Source organism: Arachis hypogaea, chromosome 4, assembly GCF_003086295.3.
Source record: "Arachis hypogaea cultivar Tifrunner chromosome 4, arahy.Tifrunner.gnm2.J5K5, whole genome shotgun sequence".
Taxonomy (NCBI): domain Eukaryota; kingdom Viridiplantae; phylum Streptophyta; class Magnoliopsida; order Fabales; family Fabaceae; genus Arachis; species Arachis hypogaea.
The window spans coordinates 58,024,287-58,041,664 of NC_092039.1; the positions used below are offsets into that span (position 1 = coordinate 58,024,287).

At 36.9% G+C, this 17,378-nt stretch overlaps 2 long non-coding RNA genes across 2 annotated transcripts; both read right to left on the reverse strand.

Annotated features, from left to right (window-relative positions):
• Window positions 1-6,231: 6,231 nt before the first annotated feature.
• LOC140184315 (uncharacterized) lies at window positions 6,232-6,827 on the reverse strand. Its single transcript, XR_011880747.1, has 2 exons — window positions 6,689-6,827; window positions 6,232-6,546 (listed from the first exon to the last, which is right to left on the reverse strand). It is a non-coding gene; the product is annotated as an uncharacterized lncRNA (long non-coding RNA).
• Window positions 6,828-8,301: 1,474 nt separating this feature from the next.
• LOC112796768 (uncharacterized) lies at window positions 8,302-10,593 on the reverse strand. Its single transcript, XR_003199370.3, has 4 exons — window positions 10,152-10,593; window positions 8,884-8,949; window positions 8,726-8,790; window positions 8,302-8,430 (listed from the first exon to the last, which is right to left on the reverse strand). It is a non-coding gene; the product is annotated as an uncharacterized lncRNA (long non-coding RNA).
• Window positions 10,594-17,378: the final 6,785 nt, after the last annotated feature.

Consider the following 17,378-nt stretch of genomic DNA (forward strand, 5'->3'; position numbering starts at 1 on the left):
TATTATTACCAAGATGAACCACCTCCAATAAATGAAAATTTTCAACCACAAGATGAATACTACTTTCCACCACAACCTCCCATGGAAGAATACTCATATCCATTGAACCAAGAGCCACATGATCCTAATCATATTATCCAAGAGGAACAAGAGTCAAGGGATCATCTCAAGGAAGCATTGGATTAATTTCAAGCAACCATGGAGTGTGTTGTGCAACAAGTGGAAAGAGTGGAAAACATTGAACCACCACAACTCTACCAAGACGAACCACCTTTCTATTATAAACCCTTTCCCCAAAATGAGGAACCCTTCCACCCACCCCAATCTCTAATGGATGAAACCCTTGGTGTTCTTGTTCAAGGGCAAGAAGAGATGAAAAGGGATGTACAAAATTTCATGGCCGCTTTGGATGCGGTAACAAATCAATTAGCATCCCAATGCTTGAACACTCAAGGAACTCCCATGGCTACATGTGGAGAATCAAATGAAGAACATAGCATGAAGGAGAGATTGGAAACTCTGGTGGGAAATGAGGGAAGTTGCTGTGTATTGGAACAATTGGAGAAAGCTTTAATTGTTGAAGACAAGGAAGAAGTGGTAGAAGACTTAGGAGATGCGGAGCTTCCATGGGAACATAGAGTTGAAGAAAACCCCTCCAAGATGATTGAAATTGATGCTAGGGAGGAAAGTGCACACCTTCCAAGGCATATTCCATATGAAGACTTGGATGGGATAGAGAAAGAATTGAGTTCCCTTGGTGATGAAGATCAAGCATCAAGTCTTAGTGGTGAAGAATCCTTTGAGCATGAAAAACCTTCTCCGATTGGATTTGAAAGCATTGAGGAGGTAAATTTTTCTCACCCTCCCTATTATGATTTGAGTAAGGGAAAAGGTTTAGATAAAATTGTTGAACAAAGGATTGAGATTAAGAGATCTTGTGAAGAGGTGAAAGTCCCTAGAGATAGAAGAACGAGGGTTGGCTATGCTTTGTCAAGATCTTTGGAAGCATCTTTGCCTAAATTGCCATCTACTCCTTCACTTGAGTGGGTAAAATTCATTACTATTAGCTTTATTGTCCCACTTGAGTATGGCTTACTTGAAACGGATGGTCAACTTAGGATGCTTTGTGGGATGAAGCGTAAGCGACAGATGTTTCGTGGTTGGCGTTGCAAATTAAGGCTCATTTTGGTTAATACTTCAAGAGTTGAATACAAAAGTTGGAATAGTGCACAAATAGATGGGTCTAGAAGGATTGTTGGGCACTTCATAGAGAATTCATCTTGTTCACCACCCGGATGGACTAATAACAATGATCAACTTCAAGACGGGTGTGAAAATAAAGTGTGGGATCCTGAATCGCACAAGGAGAATCAATTTTGGAAGCCCCAAGCTTGTGAAGAACTCCATCAACACTTGGTGCAACAAATAGGGGATCTTGGGACACAATGGAGAACCAAGCATTGGTGGGAGTTCCAAGATGAATATAAGCACAAGCCACCTTAATGAGGAGCTCCCCATAAGTTCAACTTAAGGACAATAAATAAAAGTGCTAGGTGGGAGACACCCCACCATGGTAAAATCTTTTCATTTTCTCTTTTGTATATATGGGTAGAATTAGTTTAATTTCATGTTTTAGTAGTTTGTTAAGTGCATTTGATAATTTAGTATGTTAAATAAGGTTTTATGGTGTTTTGGTAGCTGTTTGGAGGTTTGGAATGCTTGGATTGGTGTAAAAATATACCAAAAAATTTTTGAAAAACAGAGCACCATCCACGCGTACGCGCACTGCATGCGTACGCGTACATTGAGCATTTTCGACCATCCACGCGAGCGCGCCATGCACGCGTACGCGTGGGTCGAGAAGTTCCACCTTGCATGCATTAACCCGAGAGTTAGGCCCACACTGTGTGCGCGTTGTGCCTTTGGCACAACCCCACTTGCGCGTACGCGCACATGACGCGTACGCGCCACTCTCGAAATAAGCCATCGACGCAGGCGCGCCATGTGCGCGTACGCGTGGATGCCCTTCCTTCACTACATTTCTTTTCTTCTCATTTTTCCATTTCTTTCCTTCTCCTTTCTTCTTTCCTTCTTCTACCCCTCATCCAACACTTCCAAACACCATGGATAACCATTTATTTTAGTTAGTTTTAGTTTGGTTTTCATTTTATTTTCTCTCTCTTCATCATAAGTGTTGGATTATTGACTTCGTTTACTATGCATTGCTTCCCCCTTATTGCCTAAATGCTAATTTAACATTAATGCTTTTAGACAATCTTTGTTGGATTCTATGACTGAGGTTATATTTTGTTACTTGGTCTTGAGTTTTTCATGCTTATCTTTTGAAAAATACCAAGTGATGAGAATTGCCTTCGAGCTTGTAACTCTTCTTGAATTACATGATTTGGCCACCATGTGATTTGAGCCTTATTTTGTGATTAGGCAACCTCTTGATGATGGATGATGATGTGCATTTACCTTAATGCATGGTATTTCATGATCATATGCATCCATATGTGTTTGACTTGAATGCTTTCATGCTTCTTTAATGCTTGTTTTACCTTACAAGTTTACTTAAAGCATCTCAAGCATACTAGAATGAGTAAAGTGCATGCTTCTTTGGTGACATAGCTTTTTTATGCTAATGTGTGTTCTAAACCGCGCAATTTAGAATTCACACACTTATTTGTCAGTAATGTCACACTAATTCACTCACTCAATTCTAGTGATTTACCTCACTCCAACAAAGTGTGCTTCCTTGATTTTGTATTGTCTCATCTTATGGTGTTATATTTTTGTTTTCCATGAACAATGCACCACAAGCAAACATGGAAGCGGAAGAAAGAACACGCAGTAATCCGGAGATTCGCTGTACCCCCTTGCTCATTTTTGAGTGCACCGAGGACGGTGCAAACTTTTAAGTGTGGGGAGGTCGTCCGACCAGTCGGCGATTTTGGGTGACAAGTTTTTAATTCCAACACTTTTGCATTTCATTATAGGATTTTAGGATTTTTGTTGCATTTTCTTATTTTTGCATGTATATACACAATAAGCTTAGTCAAAATAATGAAAATTTTTCAAGATTTCTATCTATAGGGCACACCAATTGATTTGAGTGAAAACTTTTCATTAAGCTTGCTTGAATTATATATCTTGTGGATCATGAATTTTGAGCTAAGAACACAAGAAAGTGAGATTTAAGCCTAATGGTGTGGTTACATCCTATAACCACTTATTTTCCTTCTTGTGTGCATTATTCTCTTTCTATGAATGTGATCTTTGATTTGTTTGATTCTTTATATCCATTATTTTGTGTATTTATGCATTTATATGATTGAGGCCATCATTTCATTTAGCTCACTTACCCAAAAAGTCTTACCTTTTATCTTCCATTGTTAGCCAAATTTGAGCCTACGATTAACCCACTTTGTTCTTAATTTTAGCACATTACAAGCCTTAAAGCGAAAAATAATAAATGTCCTTATTTGGATCTTTGATTAGCTTAGGCTAGAGTGTGTGAGTATCATTCAAGTGTGGGAATCTTGGGACATTGAGTGAATAAAAGGGTAATTTTGTATTGTTATTGGGAATGTTGGAAATTGGGTACATACTCATGTATTGATCAAATGTAAAACCTTATGCATTGAGATTCTTGTATATAGAAAAAAAAAATGAGAAAAACAAAAGAAAAAAAGAAAAAAATAAATATGGAAAAGAAAAAAATATATAAAAAGAAAGAAAAAAGAAGAAAAAAAAGGAATAAAAAGGGGACAAAATGCCCCAAATCAAAGTATAGTCCAATAAAATCAATGCATAGGTGTTGTGAAATTAAAAAGGAATACATGAGTATGTGAAAAAGTGAGGAATGGGTAGTTAGATTAGAACTTAATTGTATAGGATGTCATAGGCTAGGTGGGAAGTTTAAGCATATCAAAGATTCAAATTCCAAGCTCACTTAACCAAATATGCATCCTACCTTGACCCTAGCCCCATTACAACCTATGAAAAGACCTCATAATATATGTATGCATGCATGAAATATTTGTTGATTGTTAGAAGAAAAAAAACAAATCTTAGAAAGCATGATTAGGAGAGAATTGAGAGAATCGACCCTAAACACTTGAGCGAATAGAGTGCAAACACTACCGGTGAGGGTTTGGTGCTCAATTACATGTTTCCACATATGATCATCTCTTTTCATGCAAGTTTGTAAAAATATTTAATAACTCTATTCAATTGTGGATTAGACTTGCTAGTCCTTAGCCCTTGTGCATATATGCTTCTTGGAAATTGATTTATTTTGACCAAGCAATTGCATTCATTTAGATAGTTGCATATAGGTAGATTGCATTTAGTTAGTTTCCATTGAATAAATGCCATCCCTTACTTCATTCTTGGTTTTAGCATGAGGACATGCTTGGTTTAAGTGTGGGGAGGTTGATAAACCCCATTTGTAGGGTTTATCTTGTGCTTGATTTAAGGGATTTTATGACCTTTTACCCACATTTATCCATTGAAATAGCATGGTTTTATTACTTCTCCCTTAATTGTGCTTAAGAGTGAAAACATGCTTTTTAGGACTTAAAATAGCTAAATCTAATTCTCCTTGATTCCATTAGATGCCTTGATATGTTTGTTAAGTGATTTAGGGTTTAGGAGGCAAAGATTGGATCAAGGGAATGAAGAAAGAAGCATGAAAAGTTAGAGAACTCATGAAGAAATGAAAGAACCGGAAAGCTGTCAAGCCGACCTCTTCGCACTTAAACGACCATAACTTGAGCTATAGAGGTCCAAATGATGCGGTTCTAGTTGGGTTAGAAAGCTAACATCCGGGGCTTCAAAACGATATAAGATTTTCCATAGTTGCTACACGTATGGTGGCGCGTACGCGCATAGTACGCGCACGCGCTGTTGCTGCCACCTGGTTCACTTAAAGCAAAACGTGGCCAGCGATTTTAGAAGCCTTGTGGGCCCAATCCAACTCATTTCTGATGCTATTTAAGCCAAGGATTGAAGGGGGAATGAAGATACTTTTCATGCTTTAGAAGTTAGTTACCATTAGTTCATTCACACTCATTAGGATTAGTTTTAGAAGTAGTTTCTAGAGAGAGAAGCTCTCACTTCTCTCTAGGATTAGGATTAGGATTAGGTTTAGTTCTTAGATCTAGATTTTAATTCATCTTCTTCTACTTTTATCTTCTCAATTCCTTGTTGTTACATTCATTCTTCTTCCATTCTTTTATTGTAATTTCCTTTATGTTGTTCTTATATTTTGTTGTAGATCTACTATTGTTCCTTCTATTTTCTTTCAATTCAATAAGAGGTAATTCATAATAATGGTTCTTCTTTTCTTTTCTATTGTTGATCTCTTGCCTTTGTAGTTAGATCTCTCTTTAATTCTTTCCATTTATGTTGTTTACTTTTATTGCCTTTTATGTGTTTGTTGAAATGCCTCTTCTAGATATAGTATAGATTTTGTTCCTCTTGGCCTAGGTAAAGTAATTAGTGACACTTGAGTTATCTAATTTCTTTGTTGATTGGTAATTGGAGAGATTGCTAATTGGTTTAGAGTGCACTAAAGCTAGTCTTTCCTTGGGAGTTGGCTAGGACTTGTGGCCCAAGTCAATTCATCCACTTGACTTTCCTTTCACTACAAGAAAAACACCCATTCAGGTACACTTGAAAAGTGTAGCCAAAAGTGAAAAAAAATGATGCCTTAGGCTACGGCTACGCTTTTTGGGCTACGGCTACGCTTTTTGGAGTGATTCCTATTCGGCCGTTGCCTATTCTCAAAGGCTATGCTTTTCTGCACCAAGGGCTACGCTTTTGGCGTTTGGGAATAGGCTACGCTTTTCAAGTGATGCTGTCCAAGACCAAAGGCTACGCTTTTCAGCTTTCATTTTTCCAGAATAGGCTACGCTTTTCAACGCTACTGCATCACTTGTAAAGCGTAGCCAAATTGTATACCATAGCTACTTTTTATAAGCGTAGCCTTAGATCTCTCTTTTTTTTTTGTATACTATAGCTACTGTATATAAGTGTAGCCTTAGGTCCCTCATTGTTTTTTTTTTATTTTCTATATATATATATTCTAATAATTTTTTTTCTAAAACCTAATATTTAGTAATATGATTATATATAATCCTATTTTTTTTAATTAAATTAGTTAAAAATTATAAAATAAAAATAAATACATAATAATACCATACAATATTCTTTGAATAATAAAAATTATCCAATAACAAAATATATTTATAATAAACTAAAAATATTGGGATGATCATAAATGAGTATTCATACATCTCACACTAAATTAAACATACCCATATCAAAATATACATTAGACCACTTAGAATTTACTACTAATAAACTATAAAAAAACCAAAATATTGTATCCTACATAAGTATCTTCTAATAAAAGTTATTAACCTTCTGATAGAAGAGAAAAAAATCTTGTTCTTTAAATATCTTATTCGACGGAAGATCGTATTTGGGAGATTTCTGGTTCTTCATCTGCCTCAAATATTGTTCTGTAGGTTCTGGCAACTACAAAAGAAAAAAATCAAAATTATATAACACTTACTAAACCCCTTAAGGCTTAAATTTGAAAGCATACATAGCACAAAAATAGAAAAAAATGAAATTCACAAACAAAATCAGAAACAAGGTAAAGAAGTGTATATCATACCAATTCAATGTGACCCTGAGGGAAATAGAAAACTCTGTCTTGAACACAAGGAACATTCATTAATGGCCCTGCACAGCCTCCATAGCTCTTTAAACAAATCATCACCAGCCCCATCTGCCACAAAACAAAACACAAACATGTTGAAACTTTGCATGGTTTTTTTCAGACCAAAAGTTGGAAACTTTTTTCTCTCATTTTTGCATTAAGCTCTTCCTTAGTAACCTCCATGTTCACAAGGCAAAAAGGGTCATTCACTTCATATTGAAAAATTAAAGGAAAATATTAAAAATGAAGGGTCCCAACAACATTAGTCAATTGCTAAAAGAACACAGACATTACTCTTTTTCAGCTCAACACTCACATTAACCAAACATGGTAACAACAAAACCACATGAAAATAAATAAATAAGTGGGAGATATTGAGCAGAGGAAGAGATATTATTAGATCCATTAAGACTTAAAAGAGTCAACTATCTAAGGTAAAGAGTCAACCATAGTCTCTTGAAACTCAGCTCCAAGATAGCCACTAGAAACATGGAACCAGTTATCCAATAACAAGTAGTTTGCCACAGTACCAGAAATATATAGATAATAATAAGAGACAATCAAGAAGACATGAGAGGAGAGAATGAAGGGCACAAACCTCATTTTGGATCCTGTTGCATAAAGATTCAACCAATTGATTTCTGTCAAATCCCATATTAACCACTTCCGGAAGAAGCTCTTTGTCAATCTGCAAAACCATGATATTGGTGGATTTTGTAAGTGAATAAGTGAGTATCAAAATTGTTTAAGGTGGAGTTAATGTCAAAAATAAAAACCAGGCAAATTGATAAACATAAGGACACTATTCTATTCTTTATCAAAAGGTAAGATAAAGAACAAATATGTTCCTTTTGCTTCACTCAAATTTTAACTCCAGTTGGCACAGTCTCAGAGAAAAAACAAACTTTGAAATGCTAAATTCAATGATAGGAATATTTAGGAACATGAAGCTCAACAGTTGACAATAGTTGATAAATTGCCATGAGCCACGAAAATACTGCATCATATATAATCCACATGCAACAAAAATAATTAACATGAAATCAGTAAACTACTCTAGACAAATGAATAATAGTCCCCATTAGTACTTGATTTTTTTTTATTAGAACATTACCATTTACCACTACAAAGTATACTGCTGATTAAGAAAGCAACAATCATTCACATACAGATCCAAGAATCAAGCAGCTGACTGGTCAATAAATATATTATGTAGCCTAACTTATTTGAGAATAAGCATACTCAATGGAAAGGTTTCTGCCATTTAATCACCAAATACAGCTAAAATCAATATCTAACTATTCTAACCCTTACCTCTTTGTTGATCAAATACACAAGACTTGTCCCTGTTTTTCTCTTGAGCCCAAACCTTAACCGTTCCAAGAACCAGAATTTTGGTTACATTTTACAAGGCCATTTGACCAAATTAAACACAGAGGAGAGAAAATCACTCACCTCTCTTTGCTTGTGGTGGTAGTTGTGTTAAAAGAAATTGAATAAACTGGAAAAAATGGAGCAAGAGAATTATCAGAATTTTGAATTAGAGGAGAAAAGAAAGAAGATGAAGTCGCTGTCCTCACCTAGCAAAGAAACTCGAAGAACAGTTGGGTGAGTGAAACGCAGCTCCCTCTTAAGCTTCAGTCAGCTCCCTCCTGACTTTGAACGAGGTTTACTTGCACTTGCTAGCGGGTTATCACCTATAATTAGCAATTTATCACATCAGTGAAGCTCATAAAACCACACAAGCAACATTGTCAAAATACAATTTTGTATAATTGATTTTAGGTATAATTAATTCTAACATAACTGGTTTTTATGTCTGCTACTTCCTCTCAATGTAATTCTAACACAGTAAAAATTTTCACTTCGATCCAAATTGATTCTAGAGACAAGAATTTGATTCTAGTTGAGAAAAATCAAACATAGATTAAAAAGGAGGTTCCAATTTCTAAACATGTAAGTATAGCCAATCAGATAAGAGGAAGTTCTAACTTTTGCAATCCATTATCCATATATGCATCCAAAGATGATATCACCCGAGGAAGTTGCTCTAAAATCTGCAATTTGAAAAGCAAAACAACCAGCATTACACACACTAGAAACTTGTTTTTGCAGTCATCCACTACCCTGCATCAGATAAAAGTGTGCACCTGCTCTGTATTCTTCATAGTAGAAACCTTTGCCATAAGGTTCTTGGGAAGCTTAGTGAGTTTGGCCTACAAGTGATCGAATCACAGTAATAAGAAGTTAACTATAATAATTAAAAAAGAAAACTCAAGTAATAACAACATAAATTAGAGATGTAAGATTCTGCTTGAAAGGTACCAAAAATTTTCAATCAATCCCACTTGAAAGACACAAGATTCTGCAAAACCACTATTTTTCAATATGTATATTTATAAACCAATTTGCAGAAACTGGTTTCACATTCTAATGCGAAAGAAACCAAATTTACTCACAGAAATTAATTTTCATGAATTGAAATTTAAAAGACAAAACTGAATCATAGGTAAAATCTGAGAAAGCAAACACAAAGTACTAAAAAATGACTAAAAGGAATACTCCTATTATTACTAATTAAAAAGGCCCCAAAGTTTGATTTAGTGGCTTTATTAGTTCACTGAGGAATTTTCTTCACTCTTGCACACCAAGAGCCTGGCTGTTCTCAATAAACAGGTAGGTAAATGAGCATTGGAATTTGGAATCGGTAGCGGCAAGTCTTATGAATGAATCTGAGATTTGATATTATAATTTTTAATTATAGTTGATAAGAAGAAATATGGTTAAAAGTGCCAAAGAAAGCATAAAGCAGAAAGCCAGCAAATCAGAAATCTATGGGAATCTGCAGGCTGTGTTTATAGAAATGGATAGCACTCAAGATATAAGCATAAGCCTTCAAACCTTGTCCCAATTGAAGAATAGCTAAGTTTATATTATTCATCTTGAATTGTGATTTTTCACAGAATCATTCAGTGGCGAAAGAACTAGCTGAATTAAATATATCATAAACTCACCCAGATTTATGAACTTGAAATAAATAAATCAAATTAGACATAATAAATAAATTAATAACAATGACAAGCATACGCAAACCCAGATTTTCTTGGCTTGTGGAAAATTGTTAGTAGCATTGCATATAATACAGGTCACTAGAATTGATATGATCCTTTGAAAAATCACTAAGAAAAATCACTGTAAGGACACTATTCTATTCTTTATCAGAAGGTTAAACAACGCAGCTTCATTAACAAATAATCTAACAATACTCATTAATCTGTTAAACCACGCAGCTTCATCAATTCATAAAACCCCCAAATTAAAACCCATATTTCACAGATTAAAACCCCTAAATTAAAACCCCTAAAATCGGAACCCTAAACCTCTGAAATTTCAGAACCAAATAGAAATCAATACATACATAATCAACACGGAGATGACGATGATGAGAAGCACGGAGATGACGATGATGAGGGCGGCGCAGCGATGATTTGTGCAGAACAGCGAAGAAGAGCGATGGTCTGTGCAGTGGTGACAATGGCAAAGGTGATGAGCGACGATGGTGAATGGTGAGTGGTTACTGGGTGGCGACGGTCAACAGCGACGGTAAGAATGGCGAAGGTGAGAGTTGTGCGCGACAGGGTTGGCGAAGGTAAGGGCGGCGCAGCGACGAGAAGACGATGGTAAGGGCGGCACAGCGACGAGGAGGAGGGCGAAGAGAAGCGACGGTGAGTGGTGGGTGAGAGGGTTTCTGTAGCGAGAGTGTTTCTTCGATGGTGAGCTTTGGATTTGGAGGGATCGAGATGAAGGCTAAGTCTGGGTTTTGGATTTGGAGGGACAAAAATTTCATTAAGTGTTTGAGTTTTGCTTTCGAAAACTGAGGAAAAAATTTATTAAGTGTCAAATCTTTTGCTTTAGATACATTAGGCATCACTTTTGAAGTGTATCCAAAACTTAATAAATAGGCTACTCTTTAAAAGCATTCCCTTAGATACAAAAAGTGGACCCATAAATATTAACATACGGCTACGCTTTTTAAGCGATTTCTATAATACCTAAGGCTACACTTTTTAAATGATGCCAAAATTGTGTTTCCTTTTCTCTTATAAAAAGGCATCACTGAAAAAAGCGTAGCCTATTCTATGAATAGGCTACGCTTTTTAAATGTAGCTTAAAAAAAGTGTGGCTGAATGGGTATTTTTCTTGTAGTGTTTATTTAGTAAGGGTTAACTAAGTGGTAGCAATGAACAATTCTCATCACAATTGAGAAGGATAACTAGGATAGGACTTCTAATTTTCATACCTTGCCAAGAGCCTTTTATAGTTGTTAGTTTATTTTCATTGCCATTTACTTTTCATGCTTCTTATCCAAAACCCCAAAACACATCACAACCAATAACAAGATACTTTATTGTAATTCCTAGGGAGAACGACCCAAGGTTTGAATACTTCGGTTTATAAAATCAGGGGTTTGTTACTTGTGACAAACAATCTTTTGTATGAAAGGATTTTTTATTGGTTTGGAAACTATACTTTACAACGAGATTTCATTAGTGAAATTCTAAACCGTCAAAAATCCTAATCATCATTGCAATGGTGCTATGTTATTGGCTATTGTAAATATTGTGAATAGCTTGATTTTTGGTTTGTTTGTTAGTTTTTACTAGTTTTAGGATTTAATTTTCTTACTCTTTATTTGATTTTTGTTTTCATTTTCTCTTGCTATCATGAATTCTCACTTTGGCTATGAGTTTGGTTCTAACTATGTTGTAAGAAATGAGAGCTTCAATGAGGATGTGTATCAAGGATTGGATAACCATAAGTGGGAGGAGCCATATGCATATGATCAATCTTCATGGCAACAACCTCCACTAATGCACTATGAAGAAGAGCCATTCTATGATGCATACCAACCCAATAGCTATGGTGAATCTCCTTGTGATTTTCAAGAACCACCACCATATGCCTATGAGTCATATCCTCAACATGAACTTCAACCACACTCACAAGCCTATTTTCACCAAATACCTCCATATGACCATGATCCTTACCCACCATACCAACCTCCTTTTGAACCATATGAGCCATACATGGAACCACAATTCCAAGATTATTACTCCCAAGCACCACCTCAATATACACTACCATACCCTTACCAAGAAGAACCACCTTCCTATTATGAACCCTTTCTCCAAGACAATGAGCCCTTCTATCCACCCCAATCTCCAATGGATGCTATCCTTGCTGTTCTTGCTCAAGGACAAGAAGAGATGAAAAGGGATGTGCAAAATTTCATGGCCGCCCTAAATGCGGTAATAAATCAATTAGCCTCCCAATATTTGAGCACTCAAGGAACTCCCATAGCTACATGTGGAGAATCTAATGAAGAACACAACATGAAGGAGAGATTGGAAACTCCGATGGATAAGGAGGAATGTAAGTTTGTGTTAAAACAGTTAGAGAAGCCTATGATCATCAAAGACAAGGAAGAAGTGGTTAAAGACTTAGGAGATGCGGAACCTCCATGGGAACCTCGAGTTGAAGAAAATTCCTCCAAGAAGATTGAGTTTGATGTTGCGGAGGACCGTGCACAACCTCCAAAACAAATTTCGAATGAAGACTTGGATGGAATGAAGCAAGAATTGAGTTCCCTTGGTGATGAAGACCATGCATCCAATCTTCTTTGTGAAGAATCCTTTGAGCGTGAAGAACCTTCTCCCGGTAAATTTGAAGGCAGTGTGGGGGTAAAATTCTCTCCCATTCATGATTTAAGTAAGGGAAAAGGCTTAGATATAATTGATAAACAAAGGATTGAAATTAAGAAAACTTGTGAAGAGGTGGAGATCCTTAGAAAAATGAGGATGGGGATTGAATACGCTTTGTCAAGACCCTTGGAATTGTCTTTGCCTAAGTTGCTATCTACTCCCTCATTTGAGTGGGTGAAATTCATTTCTATTAGCTCTATCTTCCCACTTGAATATGGCTTGCTTGAAATGGACGGACAACTTAGGATGCTTTGTGGGATAAAGCGTAAGCGAAAAAAGGTTTTGTGGTTGGCGTTGCAAATCAAGGTTTATTATGGTTGATGCTTCAAACATGAGACATAAAGGTTGGAGTAGTGCTCGACTAGAGGGGTCTAGGAGGGTAGTTTGGTGCCTCCATGAGAATTTATCTCTCTTGCCACCCAGAGGAAATCACCATGATCAACTCAAAGACGGGTGTGAAAACAAAGTGTGTGATCCCAGATCACACAAGGAAGATCAACTTTGGGAGCCCATGGCTTGTGAGGAACTCCATCAAGACTTGGAGTTACTGACTTTGGAAGATAGAGCTTATTGGAAGTCCAAGCATTGGTGGATGTTCAAGGATGGATTCAAGCACAAGCCACCTTGATGAGAGCTCCCTATAAGTCCAACTTAAGGACAATAAACAAAAGTGCTAGGTGGGAGACACCCCATCATGGTAACATCTTTCCCTTTTTCTCTTTTGTATATATGGTAAATTCATTTGAATTCATGTTTTGTTTAGTTAGTTTAGTTTATTTGGGAGTCTAGTAGGTTAAATAAGGTTTTAAGATGTTTTGGTAGTTGTTTGGAGGTTTGGAATGCTTGGTTTGGTGCAAAAACATGAAAATTTTGAAAAACAGAGCACCAATCCACGCGCACGCGCCACGTACGCGTACGCGTGCCCAAGCTATTTTGACCATGTGCGCGTACACGTGGATTGAAAATTTCACCCTTCCATACATTTTCCTGAGAGTTGTGCCCACCTCGTGCCAACCTTGTGCCAGGACCCACGCGTACGCATCAAGCATGCGCACGCATCACTTACGCGCACACATGGATTGCCCTATTTCTTTCCTCCTTCTTTCTTCTCCTCTACTTCCCTTCAATCATCATCCAACACTACCAAACACCATCCATAACCACTTCTTTTAGTTAGTTAGTTAATTGTTTAATTAGTACATTTTCTTTTGTTTTCTATTTTTCTTTATAAGTGTTGGATTACTAATCTTGTTTACTGTTTACTGCTGCTAGGATGTTAGTTTAACATCATTGTTGTTAATCGTCATTGTTGCATTCTTTGTTGAGGTACTCCTCAACGCGCACGTGCAGCAGACACGCACGCATGGAAAGTGAAGTTGCATGGTGACGCATACGCGTGACATACGCATACGCGTGGATGGAAAATGTCAAGGGACGCATATGCGTCGATGCTCGCACGTGACCTCATTAAAGTGAATCCACTGGAGGCGATTTCTCGGCTTTCCAGACCCAAATCTAACTTACTTCTGAGCCTATTTCATGTAGAAATCAAGAGGAGTCAAGGGGGGAAAGTGATAATTGAATTTTAGAGGGAATGCTTTAGTTAGTTTCTAGAGAGAGAAGCTCTCTCTTCTCTCTAGAATTAGGTTGGATGTAGATTAGGAATTCTTAGATCTAGGTTTAATTCATTCTTTGGTCTTTTCCTTTTACAATTTCTTATTCCTCTACCTTTCCTCTCTCTAGTTTAGCATTTTATTCTTGTAATTGTTTACTTTGTTATTGATGCACTCTTGTTTCTTCTATTTTTCTTTTAATGCAATTCATGCTTTGATTCCTTTATTGATGATTTGCTTAATTGTTGTCAATTCCTTGCAATTGGTAGTGTAGATCTACTTTTCTTGCACTTTGATTTTACTTTTCTTTTATGCCTTCCAAGTGTTTGATAAAATGCTTGGAAGGATGTTAGAGTAGATTTTTCTCCTCTTGGCCTTGGTTGAGTAATTAAAGACTCTTGAGTTATCAAACTCTTTTGTTGATTAATAATTGAAATTTGCTAGTTGATTTGAACTCCACTAAAGCTAGTCTTTCCGTAGGAGTTGAGTAGGACTTGAGGAATCAAATTGATTATTTCCACTTGACTTTCCTTCATAGTTAGAGGTTGACTAAGTGGAGGAACGGACAATTCTTGTTCACAATTGATGATGATAATGAGGATAGGACTTCTAGTTCTCATACCTTGCCAAGAGCTTCCTTAGCTATTAGTTTAATTCTTGAAATTTACTTTTCTTGTCCTTTATCCAAAACCCCAAAATATACATCTCATAACCAATAACAAGAATACTTTTCTGCAATTCCTTTCAGAGATGGCCCGAGGTTTGAATACTTCGGTTATTTTTATAGGGGTTTGTTACTTGTGACAACCAATTATTTGCATGAAAGGATTATTTGTTGGTTTAGAAACTATATGGTGCACGAAATTGTGATCTCTTATAATGGCATTCAACTTGGTGTGCGCATTTACTAACTCAGCACTTTCTTCACAACCTCGCACAACTAACCAACAAGTGCACTGAGTCGTCCAAGTAATACCTTACGTGAGTAAGGGTCGATCCCACAGAGATTGTTGGTATGAAGCAAGCTATGGTCATCTTGTAAATCTCAGTTAGGTGTATAATAAATGGTTATGGAGTTTTCGAATAATAATAATAATAAATAAATAGAAAATAAAGATAGAAATACTTATGTAGATCATTGATGGGAATTTCAGATAGGCGTATGAAGATGCTGTGCTCCTTCAGAATCTCTGCTTTCCTACTGCCTTTATCCAATCCTTCTTACTCCTTTCCATGGCAAGCTGTATGTAAAGCATCACCGTTGTCAATGGCTACATCCCATCCTCTCAGTGAAAAAGGTCCTAATGCTCTGTCATGGCACGGCTAATCATCTGTCGGTTCTTGATCATGTCGGAATAGAATCCCTTGATTCTTTTGTGTTTGTCATCATGCCCAACAATCGCGAGTTTGAAGCTCGTCATAGTCATTCAATCCCGGAATCCTACTCGGAATACCACAGACAAGGTTTAGACTTTCCGGATTCTCATGAATGCCGCCATCAATTCTAGCTTATACCACGAAGACTCTGATCTCACGGAATGGAAGGCTCGGTTGTCAAGCGAGGGCAACCATGCGTCGTGCATCAAGAATCCAAGAGATACACACTCTAGCTTTCTCTTGTAGAACGGAAGTGGTTGTCAGGCACGCGTTCATAGGGACGGATGATGATGAGTGTCACGGATCATCACATCCATCAGGTTAAAGTACGAGTAGTATCTTAGAACAGAAATAAGATTGAATTTGAATAAAAGATAGTAGTAATTGCATTAAAACTCAAGGTACAGCAGAGCTCCACACCCTTAATCTATAGTGTGTAGAAACTCCACCGATGAAAATACATAAGGGATGAAGGTTCAGGCATGGCCAAATGGCCAGCCCCCAAAACGTGATCAAAGGATCAAAAATACAATTCATGATCCAGGATCGGTCAAAAGACCCTGAATACAATAGTAAAATGTTCTATTTATACTAGACTAGCTACTAGGGTTTACATAAGTAAGTAATTGATGCAGAAATCCACTTCCGAGGCCCACTTGGTGTGTGCTTGGGCTGAGCTTGAGCTTTACACGTGCAGAGGCTTCTTTTGGAGTTGAACACCAAGTTGTAACGTGTTTTTGGCGTTCAACTTTGGTTCGTGACGTGTTTCTGGCGTTTGACTCCAAAATGTAGTATGAAACTGGTGTTGAGAGCCAGTTTGCGTCATCTAATCCCAAATAAAGTTTGGACTATTATATATTGCTGGAAAGATCTAGATGTCTACTTTCCAACGCCGTTAAGAGTGCACCATTTAAAATTCTGTAGCTCCAGAAAATCCATTTCGAGTGCAGGGAGGTCAGAATCCAACAGCATCAGCAGTCCTTTGTTAGCCTTCTATCAGAGTTTTGCTCAAGTCCCTCAATTTCAGCCAGAAATTATTTGAAATCATAGAAAAACACACAAACTCATAGTAAAGTCCAGAAATGTGAATTTAGCATAAAAAACTAATGAAAACATCCCTAAAAATAGCTAGATTATACTAAAAACTATCTAAAAATAATGCCAAAAAGCGTATAAATTATCCGCTCATCAAAACACCAAACTTAAATTGTTGCTTGTCCCCAAGCAACTGAAAATCAACTAGGATAAAAAGAAGAGAATATACTATAAATTCCAGAATATCAATAAATATTAGTCCTAATTAGATGAGCGAGACTTGTAGCTTTTTGCCTCTGAACAGTTTTGGCATCTCACTTTTTCCTTTGAAGTTTAGAATGATTGGCATCTATAGGAACTTAGAATTTCAGATAGTGTTATTGATTCTCCTAGTATGTTGATTCTTGAACACAGCTACTTTTATGAGTCTTGGCCGTGGCCCTAAGCAATTTGTTTTCCAGTATTACCACTAGATACATAAATGCCACAGACACCTAGCTGGGTGAACCTTTTCAGATTGTGACTCAGCTTTGCTAAAGTCCCCAGTTAGAGGTGTCCAGAGCTCTTAAGCACACTCTTTTGCTTTGGATCACAACTTTAACCACTCAGTCTCAAGCTTTTCACTTGGACCTGCATGCCACAAGCACATGGTTAGGGACAGCTTGATTTAGCCGCTTAGGCCTGGAATTTATTTCCTTGGGCCCTCCTATCCATTGATGCTCAAAGCCTTGGATCCTTTTTACCCTTGACTTTTGGTTTTAAGAGCTATTGGCTTTTTCTGCTTTCTTTTTCTCTTTTTTTTTGCCTTTTTTTTCCGCAAGCTTTTGCTTTTTCACTACTTTTTTCTTGCTTCAAGAA